The sequence below is a fragment of the Aricia agestis genome, chromosome 5 (genome assembly GCF_905147365.1).
Source record: "Aricia agestis chromosome 5, ilAriAges1.1, whole genome shotgun sequence".
NCBI classification, from domain to species: domain Eukaryota; kingdom Metazoa; phylum Arthropoda; class Insecta; order Lepidoptera; family Lycaenidae; genus Aricia; species Aricia agestis.
Genome location: NC_056410.1, coordinates 7,664,280 through 7,681,905, shown reverse-complemented (window position 1 = coordinate 7,681,905; position 17,626 = coordinate 7,664,280). Strand labels below are relative to the sequence as shown.

Here is a 17,626-nt window from a genome sequence, read left to right as displayed (position 1 = left end):
ATTCCGATTGTGTGCGATACATCTTTGTTTTTAGGTGCTCAAAAGGAAAATAATTACGACAAGAAAAATTGTACAGTTATTCAAACCCTTAAATAAATAATATTACACAAGACGTATGTATTTATAACTAGTACATATTTTCGGGTATTGTCTGTTATCTCTTCATACGGCCAAGCAGGGCCCGAGGGTTACATCGCTGAACGGATTTTGAAGAAATAGATATTCTGAGTCTTCGGAGAGGTATAAGAATATACTACTTTTATCATGCCAAATGTACATTTTCCGTGCTTTAAACAAACTCTGCATTCACACGTCACGAGAAACACCTAGCAAGGAATAAGATTTTGATATTAACACATCATGTAGTCAAAGCACGTTATCCTAAAATATGACGTAAAACCCCAGGCTTAATGTTGTGTCATGACACGCTCGTTAACTTGATGACTTATCGAATTATTATCGTTATCGTAAAATTTAATAAGGGTGCTGCGAAAATAATCGTTTCGCATGAAAATGATATCAGAAATATTACAAGTATCGGAAAGTATTTTCGACTTTAAGGAAATTTCTGTGATTAAAGTTATTATGAATTATTTTTCTACAATATACAAATATCCAGTGGCTCTTGACTATGTTTATATAGTTACGTTTCAATTTTTCCTTATCGAGGATAAAGGAAATCTTTTCTTTACCTTAAGCCCAATCAAAGATCAATAAAATTGAAACCAGCTAAGAAAGACCTTTCATTGCGCAGCAGCCCCGAAAAAATGCTATTTATTGTCAAATTTAATCACATTGATCAAGGAAGTAATAGCAAAAGATGTTTCTGGTACTCTCGAAAGGAAAAATGTTAAAACTCACAACTGTTATTTAACCACTATGCAGTAAATAAATAATGAGTTCGACAAGACAGCGCAAAATTCTATTAAATTGCTTAGGGTAAAATGGGTAAAGATTTGTATGGTACTTAAAATACTCTACTGTGAGTGACCTTTGAAAGACTAAACCGCTACGACATCGTGCTACGAGCTAGCACCGCTACGAAATCGTGCTACGAGCTAGCACCGCTACGAAATCGTGCTACGAGCTAGCACCGCTACGAAATCGTGCTACGAGCTAGCACCGCTACGAAATCGTGCTACGAGCTAGCACCGCTACGAAATCGTGCTACGAGCTAGCACCGCTACGAAATCGTGCTACGAGCTAGCACCGCTACGAAATCGTGCTACGAGCTAGCACCGCTACGAAATCGTGCTACGAGCTAGCACCGCTACGAAATCGTGCTACGAGCTAGCACCGTGCTACGATATCATGCTACGAGCTAGCACCGTGCTACGATATCATGCTACGAGCTAGCACCGTGCTAAAAAGAGGATAGGTCAATAAGTAGAAAAAAAACTGATAGCATTTGTTTCCATTTGATAAGAAATAAATCATTTTTATTAACTTAGCGATTAGTACGTAGATTTGAACAAGTAGATGGTTCTGAAATTAGCATCTTGTAGATATAACCGACTAGTTTAACAATACATCTACATTCGACAATTTAGGTGAAAGAGGTCGAGCTCCAGCTTGAAATGCGCTCCATTGTTCTGAAGGGCCAAACTGTTAACAATTGTCGCCTCAGAGAAATGTATTATTTGGAGAGTTCTGTAGGAGCTTTGTTACAATAATATTATGTATAAAGGTATTTTGATCAAAATACTTTTTTTAATTAACAGCAATTTCTTATCAAATTTAACTTAGTTTTTTAATTTAAAAATACCTTTTTTTTTGTTTTGAGCGATAATGTATTTGATAAAATATAATTTACAGTCACTGAAGAAATAAAGTTCCCTAAAATTTTCTGATTCTCCTCGTGGCCATTTTAAACTATAACTTTCAAATTTAAGTCTTCCTTCCTTCCTAGTCATATCCTAATGGCTGAGGGACGTGACCGCCAAATTTTTAAGTCTATTACGGTCAAAATAGCTCCATTGAAGTAAGACATTACGCGAGTAAAATATAAATTATAAATTTTATAGTTGCGTAGCTACGTAAAATTGGACAATAAAATCATAAAAGCTACGACCATTTTTGACCGAGATATAAAAAGGGATTTACACGTTATGTATCTTTGTCATTTTATGTGCTTTGAAATGGCTCTCCTTTTCAATGATATATTAAAAAAAAGAGTGATTGAAAAACATATGTTTCCAAACAGCTATAGAAGTAATTAAATACTCTACGAAATATGTAAACTAATTTTAGAAGAATTAATACTCGCAATAATTAATTACACAACGTTAAAATAAAAATGAAAACAACCCCCGATTCAAGAAATGATGATGGGCTAAAATGGGCTCTGGCATTATAGAGCTCAAAAACAATTTATTGTATATTTATTGGAAGGTATACCCGTGTAGATTAATGACCAATAGGGCGCTTGTCAAGATTCGTTGTCTGTTTTGAGTAAATCCACGTTAAAACTGTCATCAGCGCTTGTATTATAGTTTCGGTCTGTCCGTCCGCCTGATCGTCTGTCTGTCCGTCCGTCCGTCTGAGTCTGTCCGCGATTTTTCTCAGAGATTATAGGATCTACAAAGCTGTAATTCGGCACTTATGCAAATATTATTAAATATTATTGATGCCGACAAAATGGTATGTAAAATTGAAAATAAATTTAAGGTTCCTTCCCCTACACATCAAACGGGGATGAATTTTTTTTTCACGTCCACCCAACCATGTGGGGTGTCGTTTGATAGGTTTCAAAAAAAATTATGAGTACTTAATGATTATTTTCCGACTTAGGGATCCATTTGGGAAATATCAAATTTTAAAGTGAAAAAAATCATTAGACCAGCTAAACGGTTTCTTCTGGAAAAATTTAATGTGAAAAAATTCACGGGTCTAGTAAAAATGCTGAATTTAAAAGGAAAACTATCACGACGAAGATTTCATAAGTTATTGAGTAATAGTTGATCAACTAAAAAAAATGTATTCATAGAAATACAAAGGAACTTTTCGTTCAAATTCCTTTGAACGTAACTGAGATAATGTTGTTAGTAGTGTAAAACTAGCGGTACTACGGAACCCTATAATATTGCGTGTGGCACGCACTTGACTGGTTTTAAACCTAGGTATGTTGTGGATTGACATATTATTATTATTATTACACAGATAATGTCAACGAACGACTGACTGATTGAAAGAGAGAGCGTGAATCGCCCGCGCATTGTCAACTCTGCCGCTCAAGGGTGAGCAGTATGAGGGAGGGGTTAAACTACTACTGTGAGCGTAAATCTAAGGTGGGAGTCTAAGACAAGACATTCGTTACCTTTCTAAGCTCAAAAAAATCTTACCATATAGACGATAAAACCTACGCGTTAGTATTTGTTGTTTAGCGGCAATAAAAATACACAATCTGTGAAAATTTCAGACGTCTAGCTATAGCGGTTCTGGAGCTGCTCTTAGTAATAGGGTCCCGTTTTTACCCTTTGGGTACGGAACCCTAATAAACTAGATCAAAATCGGTCCACCTGTTTGGATGCTACGATGCCAAGGACAAACAAACAGATATATAGACAGACAGACAGACAGACAGACAGACAGGTCAAACTTATTTGTTTTGTCGAGAGTTAAAAATGCAATTATAATGTCATAAAAAATATTACAATTATAGCACTTTCAAAAATTAAGATTATAATACCTTTGTATTGCACAGTTTTATTTAGTACAGTTAAGTTTTTGAGTGATATAGGATTGAATGGGCCTGGAGTCAGAAATTTTCATAAAGTGTTGATATGTATTCGCATGTAAATTATCGTTTTATTCCGGAAAGGTCTTTCCGTATTCACCCTGATATATACGACAGGAGCTCGTATCTCATTTAGAAAATTAGGTTTCAAAAAAACTTTGTATTATTTTTATTTTATACTTAACTAGCTGTCCAGCAGTGAACTTCGTGTCACTTTGAAACCTTCCCTGAACCTCTACGAATATTTTAAGACTAAAATCAGCCCAATCCGTTGAGCCGTTTTCGAGTTTTAGCGCGACTAACACATTTGTAAATCCATTTTTATATATAAGATAAGATGACTAGAGGACGCCCGTCGCCCGCACGCACACTCCGTTGCGCAAAATTCGTCTATCGCGCGGGAACCGTACAAAATTTTTTCGGGATAAAAAGTATACTATGTCCTTTCCCGGAACTTAAAGTATGTACCGTCGAGGAAATTGATGCCTGGGCAGTTGACAGACCAATGTCATTTGGTCGGATCATGTCGATTCAATGTTAATAAGTTCTCGTTAGCATGGAGACAGACAGACAGACGGACAGACATCGAAATCTCAGTAATAGGGTCCCGTTTTTACTCTTTGGGTACGGAACCCTAAAAATGAACTCTTTACTTGTACCATCGAGGAAATTAATTCGTGGCCCGTAGGCAGTTGACAGACCAACGTAATTTGGTCGGATCATGCCAATTCAATGTTAATTATTGTGATCAGTCGGCTGGGTTGATGTTACGCGACCAAAATTCGTTGGACCCTTATCTGCCTAGGAATCAACTTCTCTGATAGTACATTGTACATGCCAAATTTCAGCAAAATCGGTTTGGGTGTGAAGACAGACAGACAGCTGATAGTAGACAACACTTTCGTATTTATAATATTTAGGGCGTTCGCTGCGTTAAGCGTGCGCCCGGCACGCGTTGAACGCCTATCATAGGTGGCCGTATGATAGGCGTGCAACGCGTGCTTGCTTCATGTCATCCCATAGAGCAGCGCTGCGTTGACCGGGTCAGCCGTCCCACGATTACTATGGCGAGCGCACACGCTCAACGCAGCGAACGCCCTGAGTATGGATGGAATGCAATAAATAAGTCTGAAAAAAAATTACTCAATATTCGTTGGTCTTGTCATGTACTATATTGTCCTCGATAAAGGTAAATAATGATTTGCAAAAATTTAAATAGGTACCAAATATTTTTAAAATTGATAATAATATGACTATAAATTATGATGATGATAATCGTCTTCAACTTTAAACAATAATTATTATGAAACAACGGCTCGTCCGGAACAAAAATCTCTCCTTAGAAACTCGAAAGTGGCAATTAAACTTGGATTTACTTTGCCAAAGTCAAAGCAAACATTTTCCGCTGAAATCTTTTAAGCTTTATGCATTGCTGTGTAAAGTATTCTTGTGAAACTTCACTATCTTTGCATTAAACTGTACAGACTGTTTTATTGCGGAAATACTTTATGGGTTCTGTTATGTAGCATTCCACGAATTCCTATTTACCTGCTCCGAATTCGGCGACTGCTGCAGTAGTATGAAAATAATTTGTTATAAATATTATGTTGTTTATATTTGCGGTTTTATGAGATAATACAATTTATGTGCGGCTCTGCCAGCTTAAATACATCCCGCGGTAATTGTGAATTTTCCCTGGTATAAAAATTATCCTATGTCCATTATTCCGTGTAGCCTACTTTATGTTTAAGCCAAATTTCAGCAAAATCGGCCCTTTAGTTTTGGAGCCTTCTCGGTGCCAACAAATAAACTTTTCCTATAATAAATAAAGACATAATTATATACGTACATAATACATTACAAAAATATAAAGATACTGTTTTATATTATAAAGGAAAGCTCCGTTTAAAAGTCCAACAACAAAACCACAAAACAAAAAATTCCGTTAAAAATTATGTCATTTTTGATATGAAAGTTGATCTTCATAACCTTAATTAATTATGTAGATGATTGATGAAGTGTGCACTTGGTGTAGTCAAATAGGGTGGGTCCGCTTCGGTGTGTACATTAAAAATCGCTCAGCGATTGCTCAATCATAACCGTGATATTGTAGATTATTTTCAACTGAATGTGCCTGAAAGAGGGTTATGCCGTTTTAGTGCGTGTTTTGGCAGGAAAATACGTACACAAAATCAGTTCTGATAAACAGTTTGTAAGGCTCTTTTTGGTCGTGACAGTGATTTTATGTTTATCGCAGTACGTTTTTCTTTAGACATGGTTACATTGTTGAAAGTGCACTTATAAATGTCTAACGGCCGTTCACAATATTTGATCTATCTCTGGTTTTGCCCTACTAGAGATAGAAATAACTCACATTAGACATTAGAGACATATATTTTATGTCAATTGTGAGCTATTCCTATCTCTAGTAGGGCAAAACCAGAGATATATCAAATATTGGGAACGGCCGTAAATTTATAGGTAGTTGAAGTCACCTTATCCCTTGTACAATGTACAGTAGGCTGTAGCCCTTAAGGGCCCCAGTACACGTCGACTCTTTAAAGTTACTGCATCGCTACAAAAAGTCACCGTTCGCTAGGGCCCTAAGGGTTAAGCTTCAGTTTAAACGATTTAAACAGAATCGCTAATCAAACAAGCGTGTGTTTAGTGAGCATTCTAGCTTCACATAACAAATAAGGCAGTCTACATCTACAAACAAACAGTACCTCTATTAGCATCGATTTTTATCTAGAATTTCTTTACATATCATGTTTTATCTAAACCTTTATAAAATTGGCCGAGTGCCAGAAGTACAATGCGGGGTAAGACAATGTAACCTAATTTGAAACAACATAAAAACTCGAGGAATAAAACGAAGCCTTCGATTTTTATTACGAGCCTAAGTTTTGAATATTTTCTTAAATGGAACGTCTCAGAAAAGCTTTTTTTATATTATATTTGACAAATTATACGTAGATAAAAAAATCCACATAAAAATGTAAGCTAACGTAAAAATAATTACAATCCTCAATTTTCATTCAAATCAACAGATTCATTTCGTACAGTTCAGTAAATTACTCTTAAATCCATGTAGAATATTGCAAATGTCACCAAGGACAAATCCTGTAAATAAAAGAAGAAGGAGACCAAAACTTTTACCATAGATAAAAACTTCGATTACACTTACAACATCCTGTGTTTCTAACAATATTTCCTGACCTCTAATAGCTGTTCCTTTTTAATTAACAAGATTAATCTATCCAAATCCAAAGCCAACAATTTAGCCGTTTCTTATGAAAGCGAAATTATTTTAGGCACAATCAGAAACGAGCTTGTCCGTGCATTGATTAGGCCGGCTTTCCCGCGCGTGTCACACGCAAATCATAATTATTCGGGTTGTACGCGGTCGATCGACCTTAAGTTGAAATTTTAAAAATATTACGTCTTATTAAAACTTTGGGGGAGAGAAATTTTCGTAAATTCCTCTCCCCTGAAATCTGTACAATATGTTTAAGACATTTTCGAGTTGTTAAATAGTTTGACTTTTTATATAATTATGTATGCATAGGCCGCAAAGGTCTTCCGACCGAGCGAGTTGGTATGCTCGGTCAGGTCGAAGCCTACATGATATATTTCAGCTGTCGTATATTATATTATACCGACGCACTTAGAAAAATTCGATAGCGCGATGCAGTAATGTGACGCTAATTGTTGGTACCGCCATAGCTGCGTTGCACAAGTAATTGGTACTTCTTGTGTATCAAAATGTCTTGTGCAACGCAAATATTACGTCTGTGTGTATTTCTTCTGTGAACTACGAAAATGCTTAGTGTAAAGCAAGTGTTAGTTGAGCTACGCAAGTGCAAGGTAAGCTACGCATATACTACGTCAGCCGCTACGCGCGAGCTAGGTGATCTACGCAAGTGTGGGATAAAGCTACATAATTGCAAGGTGAGTTTTGTGATTGCTACGTGCTCTACGATAGTACTACGAGTACGTATGGGCTAGGTGAGGTACGCAAGTGTTTGTTGAACTACGCAAGTGCAAGGTGAGCTACGCAAATGCCACGTCTGCTACGCGAGTGCTACGTTTGGGTTAGATGAGCTACGTAAGTGTTAGATTGCGCTACGTAAATGCATGGTGAGCTATGTGAATGCCACGTCTGCTACGCGAGTGCTACGTTTGGGTTAGATGAGCTACGTAAGTGTTAGATTGCGCTACGTAAATGCATGGTGAGCTATGTGAATGCCACGTCTGCTACGCGAGTGCTACGTTTGGGTTAGATGAGCTACGTAAGTGTTAGATTGCGCTACGTAAATGCATGGTGAGCTATGTGAATGCCACGTCTGCTACGCGAGTGCTACCTTTGGGTTAGATGAGCTACGTAAGTGTTGGATTGCGCTATGAAAGAGTTACGTATGCTACGCTACATGAGCTACGTAGGAGCTAAATGAGCATTGCAAGTGTTAGTTGAGCTATAAAACTGCTACGTGAGTCGATAATAATATAATGAATACGTCTAGGAATATAGATATAGAAGTCCGAAGAAAAATATACCATAATTATAATAATATCGACTATTATTATAGATGTTCATTATTACCTATACTTTAATATTAATAAAAAATATTTTAACACAACACAATAATATCAAGATAGACGAACTATTAAAAAAACCGGCCAAGTGCGAGTCGGACTCGCGCACCGAGGGTTCCGTACAAACCTGCAAGGTTTACAAAGTTCGTTCATTACGACAATCGAGTCATAACTATGGTATTTTTATTGCAAAATGAAATTCATAACATTACAATGGGGAAAGATGGAGGAGCATAAATTTAAGACAAAGATCTCTTTATCGTTTAAGTAATCCTTTATTTTATATTAACACATATCATTTATCTATAATATAACTGAAACACTTATACTAGCCTTGCAGCAGACTTGCGAAAGTTCTTTTATTAAAGTTATTTATTTACTAAGTTTTTTAGTCACTATTTAGAAATCTGGTTCAAAAATATTAATTAAGTATTAAATTTGAACCAGACCTGTAAATGGTGACTGAAAAAGTTATTTTTTGGTGGTATAACTACTTAAAATTTTAAGCTTTTCGGAATTTTTCTGTTACCTGTGCTGTAAGCTATTGCTTCTTACCAAATTTCGAGATTCTATGTCAACGGGAAGTGGTCTTTAGGTTTTAATTCCCTTGCGTGTAGTTGCGAGTTTCAAAATATGCGGTATCAATGGTTGTACTTTTGCGTTTTGCGTTTTTGCGTTGACTTAGAATTTTTTTTTTCACGGGTTAAAGGCAATTAGATCTAAGTATTTGATATGAATTTCAACTTGATAGCTTTACGCGTTCATGAGGAAAAAAGTAATAAGTTTATATTTATTAAAAAATATATATTTTGTAATGTAACTAAAAATTTAAGGTTTTCGGAATTTTTCCTTTATGTGTGCTATAAAACGTTGCTTCATGCCAAATTTCAAGATTCTAGGTCGACTGGAAGTACCCTTTAGGTTTTGATTCCCTTGCGAGTACTTGCGAGTTTCAAAATATGCAGCTTAAATTGCTGTTTCTTTTGATTGCGTTGACATAGAAGTTTGATTTTGTTACAGCTTAAAGTTATTATAGACCTGAGTATTTGGTATGAATTTAAATTTAATACCTCTACGCGTTTATGAGGAAATGGGTAGTAAGTTTAAAATTATTAAAAAAAAATATATTATGTGATGTAACTAAAAATTTATGGTTTTCGTAATTTTTCCTTTATCTATGCTATAAGTCGTTGCTTCGTACCAAATTTCAAGATTCTGAGTTCACGGGAAGCACCCTGTAGGTTTTGATTCCCTTGCAAGTGTCGAAAATTTGCGGCATAAACGGCTGTATCTTTTGATTGCGTTGGCTTAGAAGTTTGATTTTTTCACAGCTTCAAGAGACAGTAGACCTGAGTAATTGATATAAATTTCAGGTTCATACCTCCACGCGTTCCTGAGAAAAAGGGTCTTGACAGACGGACGGACGGACAGACGGACAACAAAGTGATCCTATAAGGGTTCCGTTTTTTCCTTTTGAGGTACGGAACCCTAAAAATACAAAAGCTTTCCCTTCACAGTAATCTGGTGCCATATAGGATGGCCCCATCTGGACAGAAACATTTCTATCCTATCATAAGCAGATGTTATAAAATAACAATAAAAACTCCATCTCAGAGGTACAATAAACACAATATCAAACATATTTTTATGTGGCCCAAGTGTCTCTTACAGTATAATAATAAACTATATGACATCAAGCTGATATTTTATGATTTTCAAGGCCATTTAATTTTTCGTCTTATTCGTTGTCTTTGGCATTATAGTCCAATCAGTATAGTAAGTTCACCTCAGAATTCAACCACCTCTAATATTTGTATATTGACTAGAAATGTTGCCTCAAAACCTACATATTATGGTAGGGTGTTCGCAACTGTTAAATTTCAAGGTCAAAGATCACAAAAATTTGTTACGGTCGCTTTTTTTGGAAATATTTTACTTCCTATAGGGTTTTTGCTATTTTTATATATTATCAATATTGTAGAATACAAAATTCTCTTCGTCAACTTTTGTCTAAAAATTTATCCGGTCGAAAATGCGCCAAATATGTATATGGCGCGTTTTCGACCGTAGGCACCGGTTAACCTGAAGTGATACTGTGACCGCGCGCTCTCCGCCCTCTATCAAGAAAACGGTTCAAAGTATAAAAAAAAATTAAACAAAAGTTGTACAGAATTTTGTATTCTACAATATGGTAATAAGTATCTACAAATAGTAAAAAGCCCGTAGAAAATAAAATATTTACAAAAAAGCGCACAACACCGATTTTTGTGACCTTTAACCTTGAAATTTAATAGATGCGCACACCTTACTATAATACTATAAGTTTTAAAACAACATTTAGGGTGTCAATATACAAAATATATTCACAGACTTACAGCTGGGTATATCGAATTCCGAGATTCTTACCTAATTTAAGCCTAAGTTGACTGGACCATTAAAATTTTAAAATGCACAAATAAATAATTCATTTTTATACGAAAACTACTCGTATATCGTAATAAAAAGTAAAAAATATGACGGGTAGACAAATAATGTCGCATATTTGATATTTATGTCAATTAAGTATTACCGAGGGAATAGTTTCAAATCTACAACTTATTTAATACATTATTATTGAATATGTAAATACGTTACGGTGTGACATAACATGAGCTGCCATATTTTATTTTCCACAATTTTTCATTCAACTACCCTCACTTCTGATGGCCTAGTTCTTTAGTGTTGCTTGTTAGTTACTTTTGATAATACATCTTTGGATTAAGAAATTAATTGATATAGTCCCTGTTTTTGTCAGAAAAATAAAACTTCATTTACACAAATTAATGGCATATATAAAAGCCTCTTCTCTATTTTTAGTCCCTCGATAGTATTGATGAAAGCTCAACACTTCAGTAAATTACCTAAGCCCAATAGAAAACGTGAGGCGACTAACAAAAAGGGCCGCTTCAAAATAGTAGCAAAGTAGGCCAGAGATCTTCCTAATTAACACACGTGATGAAAGCTTTTATTATGAAACGTTTACTGTTCAATAATATAATCGGGCTTTGGCCCACCACACATTCCCACCACTGTATCTCCTGTGTCGCCAGGATCGACAGCGGTATCCAACCACGAAAACCCTTTGATATGATCTCAGGGAGCCCGAGGGACATGCTAAAGCTGTCTTGGGACCCGCAACGAAATTAATCAGAAGAAAATAGGAGGAGTAGGAAGAATTCCAGATTCCCTCCCCAATATAAAGCGGGAGACAGCACAAAGTTGCAGTGACCGAAAGTCAAAGAACTGAAGGGGAGAAGCACCACGGGAATAAACGTTAATAATAATAGTGACTACTATGCTAGAGCTAAATTAATTTATTGTGTTAGACTGTTGCCAATACTCGTAGTAACTGTACAATAATACTAGGTTATCGCAATATTGTACGAAAAATATCATTTCTCTCAGTGGAACCAGACAAATTTTAAGAATAATAATAACTCCCACACCGGTTTCGGTGACGGTGGCCAGTTTCATTGAAACCAGGCCAGTTACGCAGGAGTAATTTTACAGTGCCCAAGTGTGTGCGGAGTACACAAGAGCACTCTCTATTCCTTGACTCTCATAACCCAGTGGGACGGAAGACCGACACGACTGGCGAGAGATCAGGCGCAGGACCGACTTTTTACATGCCCATCCGACGCATGGATCGTCTCACTTGTCAGACAATCAAACTAGATCTAGAACGCATGTAAAAAGATATTGATCTGAAATATCTTTATAATAATAAAAATAAAATATGTTGTTCAATTAAAGCACGTTATAATAATATTATGCTTAGGGTACACTAATCTGATCTGGGCCTTTTTTCCTATGTTGACCTTCATCTAAAATATCAGCTAATCTCTACTATCATCATAATCTTATCTTAAAGAAAAAAAAATATAGACCTTGAGCGTTCTTATAATAATAGACATACAAAGTAAAGCTTGGATTTTTTTTCAAAAGTGCATTTTTAAGTTTATATCTAATGAATTTATTTTAAAATGTCATAACTTAGATTGAATTGTTAGCTCATTAAAAACATTATTGGTATGAGCTATCAAAACCTGGCAAAGTTTTATAAAGCAACAGTTTGCATTTAATGCACAAAGAAAATAATTATATTCTAGTCTATTCTACATATCTTACGAGTAATATACACTCTTTTAAATTCTTGATTTGAGGCATAATTAAATTTGCTTTTTTTTATGAAATAAGGGGGCAAACGAGCAAACGGGTCACCTGATGGAAAGCAACATCCGTCGCCCATGGACACTCGCAGCATCAGAAGAGCTGCAAGTGCGTTGCCGGCCTTCGAAGAGGGGAGGGTAGGGAAGGGAAGGTAATTGGGGAAGGTAGGGAAGGGAATAGGGGAGGACAGGGAAGGGAATAGGGTAGGGGATTGGGCCTCCGGTAAACTCACTCCACTCGACGAAACACAGCGCAAGCGCTGTTTCACGCCGGTTTTCTGTGAGAACGTGGTATTTCTCCGGTCGAGCCGGCCCATTCGTGCCGAAGCATGGCTCTCCCACGTATACACTACCGACTATTACATATTCAGTAGAGTTGCTGTGTCAAAGTGTATTAGGTCATAGCGCGTCCTACAAAACGAGCCCCCGTTGAAGCCTACGCCAAGTTTACAGTGCATATTCATAATGAAATGGCTTAAAAATTATTGTTTGCCCACACGTCACCAATTCCGAGTTTTTATTTAATGGGAGGCCTGCACGCTTGTACTCGACGCGAAGGCGCCGCGCACTGCGGTAGCGCCACCACGCATGCGTGTGTATCACAAACTAAACACGACCCAATTGTACAAATAATAAAGAACACATTCGATTGTACGGCTGCAAGGAACTTGTCACAAAATTTGATTCCGTGGCGAAGAAAGGTGTTTTTAATTGCATGCAGTCCCAAGCTTCAAAATAAATGAAGAAGTTGGTTAGGGACGAATTGTATTTTAAGGCTATTTTGAGTTAGCCTTATAATAATAGTTTACCTTTTAATTTATTTAAATAAAATAATAGTATAGTATTTCAGTAATTTAAGAGTATTTTGGAGATAGATACCTCGGAACTAAGTCATAAGAATTACAAAACAATAGAGCGTAAGATACCCTTAAAATAGAAACATAGTATTGGTCATTTTGGTACAAAAATACTACGGGGTAATGACCGCTGCCCCTTAACATTTCGCAGTTGTAATTTTTATGCTAATAAGAGCTAAACGATTTAAAAACACAATTTTATATTGATGTTTCTAAGTATAACATTATAATTTATAATATTATAGCCTATAGCAGACTAACACCCGAAACTCCGTTGGGACTTGCGCTAAACATATCTACGCTAAACAATCGTACTCGGGGACCGTCCTTTTTTCGGGACCCAAAGATATTATGGAGATACCATACTCAATTTCAGTAAAATCGATTCTCTGTTATGGGCGTGAACAGGTGACAGACGTACATACTTTCACATTGATGCTATTAGTATGGATGTTTGGTACAGGACCTGCTACGAATAAAGTATAAGACACTGAAAATAATGTTTGTCCCATTTTATTTAAATTCAGCCCTCGTGGTATTAAAATATTAACGTGGTGAAACATTAACCCGTGTCCAAGAAACGGGCTGTTTATGAAATCTAAATGTCAAACCCTTATCTCATTTTTAATTAGATTCTAATTCGATCCCCTGTGCACCTACCTACAATCTACATAATCAATACTGATACTATACGCTCTCTCTTGACTCTTGACGCTTAGATACATCGAGTCCCGGAAAAGGGCTTAGGATACTTTGTATCCCCGAAAAATGTACGGTTCACAAGTTTGCGCAACGGAGTTACGGGCGTCAACTATGTTGATGTATACAGTGTGTAACAAAAATAAGTGATAATACTTTAGGGTGTGTACATGTTCCTTGTAGAGAGTTCACTGTGAAAGTAGCAGCTCTGAAAGACGAAAATTTTTTTTCACTTTTGTATGGGCAAGGGCCCGAGCGTCACGAGTTTCCCCATACAAAAGTGAAACAAATTTTTGGTCTTTCAGCGCTGCTACTTTCACACTGAACTCTCTACAAGGAACACGTACACACCCTAAAATATTATCACTTGTTTTTGTTACACCCTGTATATATAATATTACTATAATTATTTATTTTTTATCTGTAAATGAGCAATTCTTGTATATAATATATTATAATTGGATTCTCGGAATCGGCTCCAACGATTTTCATGAAATTTAGTATATAGTGGGTTTCGGGGGCGATAAATCGATCTAGATAGGAATTATTTTTAGAAAATGTCATTTAATTCGTGTTTTATCGAATACCGAGCAAAATTCGGTCAAATAGCTAGTCACTATTATGTTACCAAATAAAACATAGGGAACTTACAACATGCCTTATTTTTATTGTGTAATGTTGATATATTTTATAATAAGTCTGGCGATAGATATCATAAAATATCACAAACCAAGCGAAATATAATATTAAAGATTTAGCAGTACAATAGGACTTTATAAGTATCCGAAAACTTCACTCATCCTAAGGTTCACTCGGCGTAACTGCCCCCGTAGACAAGTGGCAAAACGCTAACGCTAACTGTATGAATTTGTCATTAGTATTCGCTAGCAAAGCGATGACTTACGAGTATGTCAAATCGCATACGTATTATTTGTAACGTTAGCGCTTTGCCACTTGTCTACAGGCCCTGAGCGATAGCGGTCATTGACTCCCTGTCAAAAACTTGTCATTTTCTATACAAAGCCGCGATTGACAACATGTGACACCTTATTGTCAATCGCGGTTTATATAGAAAATGACAAGTTTTTGACAGTGAACCTTAGTTGGGGAGGGGAAGAGGGGATTTCGGGATAAGCTCGAGCGTGTCAGATTAAGTTTGTATTGGCTTCCGACATATTGTGTCTAGTTATCATGGTATAGAAATCAGATTTCTGACATGGTGGGTTAATTTTTTTTTTTAATATTGAAATGTCATCGGATCTGTCAGATTAAGATAGGGGATGTTTAGTATACCCCAAAGAAGCTTCCATATAAAGCACTGACGATTCAAAGGTTAGGTAAGCCTGTAGGGACATTTTAATATATAAAAAAATAAAGCTTTATATTTTCCTAATTAAGCTTCGTAGATATTTTATTTTGCACAAAACTAAATATATAAACTAGATGATAACTAACTAAACTAAATGATTTAGTCCTTGTTGTCTAAAATATACTTATAATTAACCTAAATTAGCAATTTTCTGGATAAATTTTCTATTTCAAAACTTTAAAATGGGTGCAGTTTCTTTTTTTTTTATGAAAGAAGGGGGCAAACGAGCAAACGGGTCACCTGATGGAAAGCAACTTCCGTCGCCCATGGACACTCGCAGCATCAGAAGAGCTGCAGGTGCGTTGCCGGCCTTTTAAGAGGGAATAGGGTAATAGGGGAGGGTAGGGATGGAAAGGGAAGGGAATAGGGGAGGATAGGGAAGGGAATTGGGCCTCCGGTAAACTCACTCACTCGGCGAAATACAGCGCAAGCGCCATTTCACGCCGGTTTTCTGTGAGAACGTGGTATTTCTCCGGTCGAGCCGGCCCATTCGTGCCGAAGCATGGCTCTCCCACGTATAAAACACGTTTCTGAACCCACCGCTAAAATAAAAAACGCTATTATTATTTTTTTATTAGTTTTACCTGATGTAAAAAATCTACTAGGTCTCCATGACGCTCGAGTGACTACAAAATTAGCACCTTCCCCCCTATCGAAACTATATACGTTTATCGAAATCCTTTAGTCGTAAACATCTTTAACGATGTCCCATTGATGTTAATCTTGAATTAAACTTAGACTCCACTTTAACTTGGGAATTACTTTGTTACTAGTTTACCTATAATTTACTTGAAATGGTTAAAGTTAGAATTTAATGAATGCGTATTATAAACCACAGTAGAATAATAATTATAATATAAAGTAGATTACATTTTAATTTTCATACTAGCGGACCCGGCAAACGGTTTTGGCCATAGAATGAGTGAATTTACAAAAAATTAACAGCAAGAAAATTAATTATATTTTTTTTTTTTTTGAGTAAACCCTTATAATTAAGGGGTATAACACCTCAGAAATTCAGTTTCAACGTCGGTCCAGCCGTCTTTGAGAAGTTTTTCAATAAACACTGAGCTGTGACACGAGAAATTTGTATAAGTACTATTATAGGTAACCCATCGGAGTCAGAGCACAGACGTGATTTAAGAACGTGCGTCTGGAATTCGCCTAAGAAATAGGAAGCCGGATCTAAAGAACACAATAATTACTGTACAGTATTTATATTGTGAATATACTGTGATTTAAGCGACTGTCAAAACTAAAACTCTAATTACACACGCTATTCCCAAGCTGACGAAATTAAAATTAAACAACCATATTTTCAGCATTCATGTTGATATTATCGGATTTTCGCTAATAAATACTTTTGTTTCTATTGTAAAATATTTTTCTGATGGAGTCGCAATATTACTCAAGATCAGGACTATTATGCAAGACCAGGCGATCACAAACACATACACAATTAATAAATTAATAAGAAACAACAACGTGTATAAGGTATGATCTGTTCCAAATTCTCTCACGGAATGCGGCGCACGCGTCGCTCTTATCTCCTTGCAACCTAGGTTAGTCGTCAGCTAGGCGCCAACTCATAGATAAAGTATTATAGTACGCCAGCTGTTTTGTTTTCAGCTATGGCCTATCACGTGACGTCATGTTGCAGCTGGGGTTCGCGTAATGCATAATATTATATTCTTTGACTGGGGTGAGAGGAAAATAGTTACTTGAAACTTTTTATTGATAATATTAAATTTAATACTTCTAAATCATTGTTTTTAACGTGTTTTGCCAATATTATATATATTATCATTTTATTTAAGTAGGTACAGTTTATGTAAGTATACAAATTATTTGAGCATATCTATTTTATCTAATTATTATGCATTTACTTATAAAAATTGTTATATATACTATTTTATTATAATTAGTTTGCACGCCAGTGTGCATCTGTCGAGCGAACGACAACAAGGCTCCACAGAATACCAGGGATCACGGTGTAGGTACTATACCGCGATCATCACCTGAGTGGGGTCCTTTTCGGCAGCATTCGCATTACACTACATTGTGTTTTGTACCCAGATATATATTAAAAATGTGTATTATAATGTCCGTCTGATTGTTTTTTTTTCTTTGTTTTTTGTTTTGCTATGTTCTGTTTTGTAAT

General features: G+C 36.1%; 1 protein-coding gene across 4 annotated transcripts in view; it reads right to left on the bottom strand.

The window, feature by feature from the left end:
- LOC121727013 overlaps positions 1-17,626 on the bottom strand; it is a 57,344-nt gene that overhangs the window by 10,278 nt on the left and 29,440 nt on the right. The gene's annotated exons all lie outside the window — the stretch shown is intronic.